This window comes from Montipora capricornis, chromosome 4 (assembly GCF_036669925.1).
Source record: "Montipora capricornis isolate CH-2021 chromosome 4, ASM3666992v2, whole genome shotgun sequence".
NCBI classification, from domain to species: Eukaryota; Metazoa; Cnidaria; class Anthozoa; order Scleractinia; family Acroporidae; genus Montipora; species Montipora capricornis.
In genome coordinates this window covers 54548500-54555999 of record NC_090886.1, presented here as the reverse complement: position 1 = coordinate 54555999, position 7500 = coordinate 54548500, and the positions used below count along the sequence as shown (strand labels likewise).

General features: G+C 36.9%; 1 protein-coding gene across 2 annotated transcripts in view; it reads right to left on the bottom strand.

Moving 5' to 3' along the window:
- LOC138047523 (syntaxin-1A-like) overlaps window positions 1-7500 on the bottom strand; it is a 54131-nt gene that overhangs the window by 19602 nt on the left and 27029 nt on the right. The window lies entirely within an intron of this gene.

The window sequence follows — 7500 nt, the reverse complement described above, 5'->3', positions numbered from 1 at the left end:
GTCAATACGAACACGAATTATTCTCATGGACTTGATTACCGAGATTGGTGAAAACGGTTAAGTACTGGAGCAATGTGTTAACACGGGAACTGCGAACTTTGACAAGCAGGTGACGACATTTTTTTGAATGCCTTTTTTTTCCACCAAATTAATGAAAAGCACAATTAAAGTTTTAGTTCCTCGATCTCATTGAAAAGGAAGGAATATATATCAAAAGGTCAGGGTGCGTCTCTAAGACTTTGTGATAAAGAAGACGAGTTACATTTATGTGATTGGAATTTACAGATGGAGAAGGTACTTTCGTCAACAGAGACTATTAGATCGCAGTTAATATAAAGGTTACAAAAATTTGGTTTTATCAACGGAGTTGATAACGCTCGAAACGTCAGCTTTTAGAATCTCTGTACGGTGGCCAATTTACATTATCAACTCCGTTGATAAAACCAAATTTTTGTATACTACTTCCCCACCGACGCAGCACCACAGTTTCTTTAGAAACTACCCCTTCATTCAATATAAAGGTTAGGTTTCTTGGATCTATTGCTTGCAGAACGCAAGTAACAATAATAATTAACAGGTGGGTCTTGCTTAATAATACTGTAATTCTAAATTTAAAATAGTTAAAAATCGCCTTGGCTCAAAAACTCGCAAAGCAGGACGCCGAATATTTGGAAAATCGACTCGTATAGAGCGTTTTCACATGAAGTAAGGGCGGCCATGTTGGTGTTCCAAAGCAAAGAAATGGCGGTCATGATGGTGTACCAAACTAATCATCCAGGGAATAACTCTATTTTTATGCAAATATTCGTTTGTTTCAGTAATCTAATATGGCTGCTGGTCTCGTGAGTGAAAACGCTCTAACATAATGGCCGTCGATTTCTCACTTAACCGTGTTGCGTGGAAAATCGACGTCGCAAGTTGTCTCGTTTTTCACGACCTTTTAATAATTTATTGTAACATTAGGAAATGTCGCTTGTGGTTTCCGTGGATGTTGTTGAGTGTTATCATCAACAAATGGTTTCAATAAATGGCTAAATAACTTTGAACGTCGAGGTCCTTTTACACATTCAACTCACTAAGAAAGTCTTGAAATATGTGTAAGCATACTGACTGAAGAGGTTCTAAGAGCGAAAGATGTTTCAAGACTAGTAGGTTTTATTTTTACAATTTTTACAGTTTTAGTGTGTTGAATGTGTAAAAAGAATCGATGTCTTCTAGTTCATGCACTAAATGGAGCAATGAAATTGCGTATTCTACATGGAGTCCTAATTAATTAAACGAATATAGCATAAGTTAAAATTCCAGATATGTTATTATATATTTAACGGCCAGATTTCCATTTCCATCAATGAATCTGTTCATATCTGGCACACGCGCACCCCACATGTCCCCTTCTTTGAGAGTGACGCGTCCAACATCCACAATCTTGTCCTTGGTGTGCTCGCCAGGCATCAAAACAAACCTTGTCAAACAAAAGATTATATTTTTACTTGCTGAAAAAGAATAATACTTTTCTTCCATTATCATCGCTTCCAGACGTTTTACGTTGTTCTTTTTGTGGGTTCGTTTATAATTTTGTTAATCACCATTCCCAGTGTAGGATGGGGGGTCCTTGTTCCCTTGTTCCCTTGAAAGAATTGCTTGGGTTCCCTTGTTCCCGAAATTACTTTCAAACTTGTTCCCAGCTTTTTGATCTCTAAAATTGTTTATGTTCCTTTGCTCCCTTAAATATTTTGTCATTGTTCCCGTGTTACCCGTTCAAATTAGCCATTTTCTTTGTTCCCCAAAACCCCTGTTGGGGACTCTCTGAATCGTGAATAAAGAACAAAAGAAATAGTTTCCTGATTTGATTTATGCTTTGGAAATTTTCGGGCTGTACCTTATATGTGCTGTTACAGGATTAGCAGCTGCGCGCAGTTGTAAGAAGACACTGTTGTCGTCGATGACACCCCTCCATCTGTGGCCAGTTTTAATAAAGGCTTGGCTCGTTAAGGGTTCTTGCTTGGTCCTGTGAAGGGCATGAAACTCCAAAAACTTCTCTATAGTCCATCGAAATGATGCGGAATGTTTTTCCTTCGGGCCATATTGATTTTGTGGGTTGTTCTAATATGAGAGAAAACGTTTGATTACTTGAGGAAAGAGCGTGGCGGTTTGCTCAGCCGTTTCCTCACCGTGTGCGGGGAACTTTTGGTGAGCAATTCACCTCGCGAGGCAAATTCCTCATCGGGAGAATCGAATTGAGCTTGGTGTATCAAGCATCCAATAAAAATACACGGCTTTCTCACGTTAGATATGGAAAGGTGCTGCGGTGGTTGTAACTCTAATAGAGAATATAGCAAACGTTCCGACCATCTTTTCACAACTCCTCGCCTAGTTTTCCAAAATAACAGATCACATTAGCATATTTGGAACCTCCTGTATAGGAGATCGCGAAATTGCATTTGCTTTTTAACTTCCCGTAAGCGACGACGTAATTGATATAGAGCGGAAATTGGATAATCAGTGGGGTGTTGTAGCATCGCATCCCTGGTTATTATTAAAAGAGATAGAACTTGCTTTGAAGTACCGAAATTTTCTCCAAATTCGCTTTCTGCGTGAATAGAAGAAATGCATATATATACTCTGTTGTCTACAGATCTTCAAGGAGGCGAAATTTGGGACTGATTTTGCTGATTTGCTGATCTACTAGAACTAAAAGATCAGACGCGGTCTCCCCATAATTGCCGCGTGAGTTGGCACTTGCGAGATGATACGACCGTTAACAACCAACGTACCTGAAATCACATCAAACACACCAGGCATGCACAACTAGCACCCATTTTCTAAAAGCACGCTCAACAGGAACACACCCAAACTTTAAACTGCCTAATATACAACGGTACTTTCTCAATATTTCAAATCTTGTTTAAAGACAACACGCTTCTCAAGCCTTTTTGACTGACGTAACAGGCAAGATAGCTTAGTCCGGGTTTTACGTCCCAAACTACACCCAAATGTTTGACTGACAGGAAAAGGGGGTATATATAAGAGCTATAAAATTGACCCCACCCATTGGTGGACACAAAATTTAATGGATATTAGGAATTATTGCAAATATTGAAATTATATCTACATCCATACCGAAATGTGACGTTGGTAAGTTAATTATCAATGTAGTGATGCAGTTTTTACAAGTGCAAAGAAAAAGACCACCATTCAATCTGCTGGGAACTACATCAACAATCACAAGAGCCACAAACGTGATTTCACAAAGTTCAGGTAATTAATGACAAAAAGTTAATGAAACTAGTAAATTTTACAAAGTGATAAACAGTAATCCCCAACACAAAGTTGCAATTTTGAAGGACCCTGCAGCACAATTATACACTATGCTAAGTGATGTACCAGTATTGTAAATAATGACATATATGTTTTACGTCATAATTTAATGCAAGCGAGAAGAGACAGACTCCCCTACACTCTGGTGACATCAAGCACACAAGCCTTAGCCACAAACGTAACTTCACAGGGTGCAGGTAAAGTCTTGCTGATTACAATGTACAACATGTATGTTTGTTACTCAGTATCTAGCAGACACTCCATACCACATCATGTTGACTCGAAAAATACATACACTGTTCTTCATTAATTTCCTTTTAATGTTCCTTCTGCCTTTTAGGGTTTGCTGGAGCACCATTTCATGGAGATGGAATGCAAGGTTAATTCATGATTGGATTCATCGGCATGCTTACTCCCTCACCACTGATTTTCTCTTTTTTCTACTTCTCCATTTTAAAGTTACTGATGCATGTAGCCACCACATCAAACCCACCTTACCCAAAACAGTGGGATATTGCAATTCAAGTATCTTATAGTTGGAATTCAACAACGATGAGCACACAATAATAAAATCCTCCTCAAGCAAAAATTGATTTTGTTTTTGGATTTCCTGTTTGAGTTATCAAGCAACACTACTGATTTCAAATGTATAAACAACTGAGTGGTCAAAATACAACAAGTTGATAACAACATGTATCCTCCCTTCTTTCAAGATGTTTCTTTCAAATGAGTAGATTTCAAACACTATACTAAATTTGTATTTTCTGTCTCTCCTATCTTTTCATGGCTTTGACTTACAATCTTTTCATCCTCTTAGTCAATTCACCAATGTAGCTTGATGACCATTCCACTAAAAGAAAGATACAAAATTAAATGACTGTGTTAGGAAATTGTTGCTTAAAGACCATATTGTTTACTGCAGGTCCTGTCCTCAATGACTTTGATCAAACAAGATTGTTTGATAAAATTAAAGCTATGATTCATGGCCTTAGTATGGAAAGGTGAGACTGCATGGGATTTCTCATATATATACAGAGCACAAAGTAACTGTAAAAGCTGTATTCAGTAGTCACCCTTGGCGATTGGCCATGTGACTGCTTATTGTAGGTTGCAGGCTGTAAGTACTAATCAGATACAATGAGATGAACTCTTTTGCCTACTTTAAGGGTCTAGTTGTTTTAGTATCACCCAACTAGTCGGACAGAAAAGGCAACAATAAAGTTAGCTAATGCAAATAGAAAATATATTTATTTGGGAATGAAACGAAAGGAAGTGTCCCACTTTTCGCTACTCAAGGACTATTACTAATAGTCCTCCAGTAGCGTAACCAATTAAAATGCAGGATTTGCGTTAGTCCACTAGTTGGGTTGCAAAACACAAGTTTAAAATTCTGAAAGCCTGAACCTCCTGTGCTGCATTTTAATTCAGCAGCATACACACGCATTGCATTCTTAAACCAGCAAGTCTATGACGTCATTTTCTCCTCGATCCAGCTCTCTCAAGATTTTAAAGTTAGTAACGGCGGAGCAATAAATAACAAAATTCCAGTTAAAATAAACATGTGTCTTTTTAAAATAAGAACTTAAAACTTGGGTCACTTAGTGTTAAGTCAACATAGTTTTGAAATCCAAAGAAAAAGAAGAAAAAAGATTTTAAAGTTAGTAATGGTGGAGGAATAAATAACAAAGTCCCAGTTAAAATAAACAGGTGTCTTTTTAAAATAAGAACTTTAAACTTGGGTCACTTAGTAATAAGTGACCTTTAATTAACACTTAGTGTTAAGTTAACTATGTTGAGTTAACATAGTTTTGAAATTCAAAGAAAAAGAAGAATTGTTTTTCTGGTCGTAGTGGCACTTTAAAGAAATTGCAACAACAAGAAAGTAATTTCAATCTATTATTTTTCCTTAAGAACAAAATTAATACAGTGTAAATAAGACAGTGATAATTATTATCTCTCTGTAGTTTGATCTCACAAATGAAACAGCATACAAATGCATACAAATGCGCAGACAGCAAGAAAATGAATTACAACAGATGACCTCTGGAAATGACCACCAGTTGGGCATTGTGGACGACAATCCTGCCGCTAGTGAATGCCAAGCCATCATCCAAACAAAAGTTAGCATACAGGACTTTCTAAGCATTTAAAAAATTTATAAACCTGTAGTTTCTGATACGAATATGTTCATTCCTTCTCAAACTTTCAGCTATAAGGATCAAAAGAGCTTCATAGTTTAGCTGCCAGAAAAGCTGTTACAGGTTATTGATCACAAATGATTTTTCCCACCCAACCAGATTACCGCCACTTTTTGAAAATGCAAGCAACTCTAGGTAAATTTGAAAATTCAATGTCTCCACCCTGGTTGTCATGGTAAATTTAATGGTGGTGAAGAATCTAATCATACATGTATGATCCATACATGTATGCACACTGTGTCCTCTCATGAATCAAGGCGTATATTTTTAATTCTCTGATTAAACATGCAGATGAAGTAAAAGGAAATTCTGTCGTTCATGTCGCTGAAAGGGTACTTGCATAGCATCATACAAATTAATATAGACAAATGAAACTATTACACAAATGATGGTAGCCCAATTATTACTGTTGCTTTCATGAACATAAATTACCTGAAGTGAATTAAATCATGATCCTCAATATGTCAATCTGTCAGCCTTGTTGACTGTTCAACCACTTTCCTTTACCAAATATTACACAAGGTGCTTTATCCTCACTTTTAATTAATTAATTCTGGACTCTTGAAAAAATGACTTGGGCTACTAACTTTTAATATTGGAAGCCTGAAGGGCTCTGGAAAAATTTTCTTCTGTAGCAGCCCTGAACTGACATATCCAAACAGTGATGATTCCAAATTGATAACCACTCATTTTCAAAATTCTACGTTTTAAATAACAAGTTTTAAGTGAGGGTAGAGCAGTGTACCAAATTGAATTTGTCCAGCTACCATAATGTTCACATAATTTTGGAATTTTACAGGTGCAACAAAAGGATATTACTACTTTAAAAGAAACGACGCATTTGAAGGTATGTCAGCATTGCTGAATTACCGGAAACAGTCTGCAATACTAAGTGTTACAGGGCTCAATAATTATTATAATTATCGAGAATGTTGTTTGAAAGTGATCGGAACTGTCTTGAAATTTTGCAAAGGTCATGCATCATGCAAAGTGTTGTACTGTAGGAGTTTTCGAGAACTGCAAGACTCCTGCCTAACTCCTGAATTACCGGAAACAGTCTGCAATACTAAGTGTTACAGGGCTCAATAATTATTATAATTATCGAGAATGTTGTTTGAAAGTGATCGGAACTGTCTTGAAATTTTGCAAAGGTCATGCGTCATGCAAAGTGTTGTACTGTAGGAGTTTTCGAGAACTGCAAGACTCCTGCCTAACTCCTGAATTACCGGAAACAGTCTGCAATACTAAGTGTTACAGGGCTCAATAATTATTATAATTATAGAGAATGTTGTTTGAAAGTGATCGGAACTGTCTTGAAATTTTGCAAAGGTCATGCGTCATGCAAAGTGTTGTACTGTAGGAGTTTTCGAGAACTGCAAGACTCCTGCCTAACTCCTGAATTACCGGAAACAGTCTGCAATTCTAAGTGTTACAGGGCTCAATAATTATTATAATTATCGAGAATGTTGTTTGAAAGTGATCGGAACTGTCTTGAAATAAAGCAAAGGTCGTGCGTCATGCAAAGTGTTGTACTGTAGGAGTTTTCGAGAACTGCAAGACTCCTGCAAGACTCCTGCCTAACTCCTGAATTACCGGAAACAGTCTGCAATACTAAGTTTTACAGGGCTCAATAATTATTATAGTTATCGAGAATGTTGTTTGAAAGTGATCGGAACTGTCTTGAAATTTTGCAAAGGTCGTGCGTCATGCAAAGTGTTGTACTGTAGGAGTTTTCGAGAACTGCAAGACTCCTGCTTAACGGTCACTCGGTCACCTGGGGAACCTTATTTGCGAGCGTGGGCAACCAAATTTCTAAATAAATTTTTTAATTAATTAATTTTTTAATTAATTAATTCTGGGCTCTTGAAAAAATGACTTGGGCTACTAACTTTTAATGTTGGAAGCCCGAATAGCTGCGGAAAAGTTTTCTTTCGTAGCAGCCTTGAACTGCCATAAGTTTTTAAAAAATAATTTTTTTGTAACA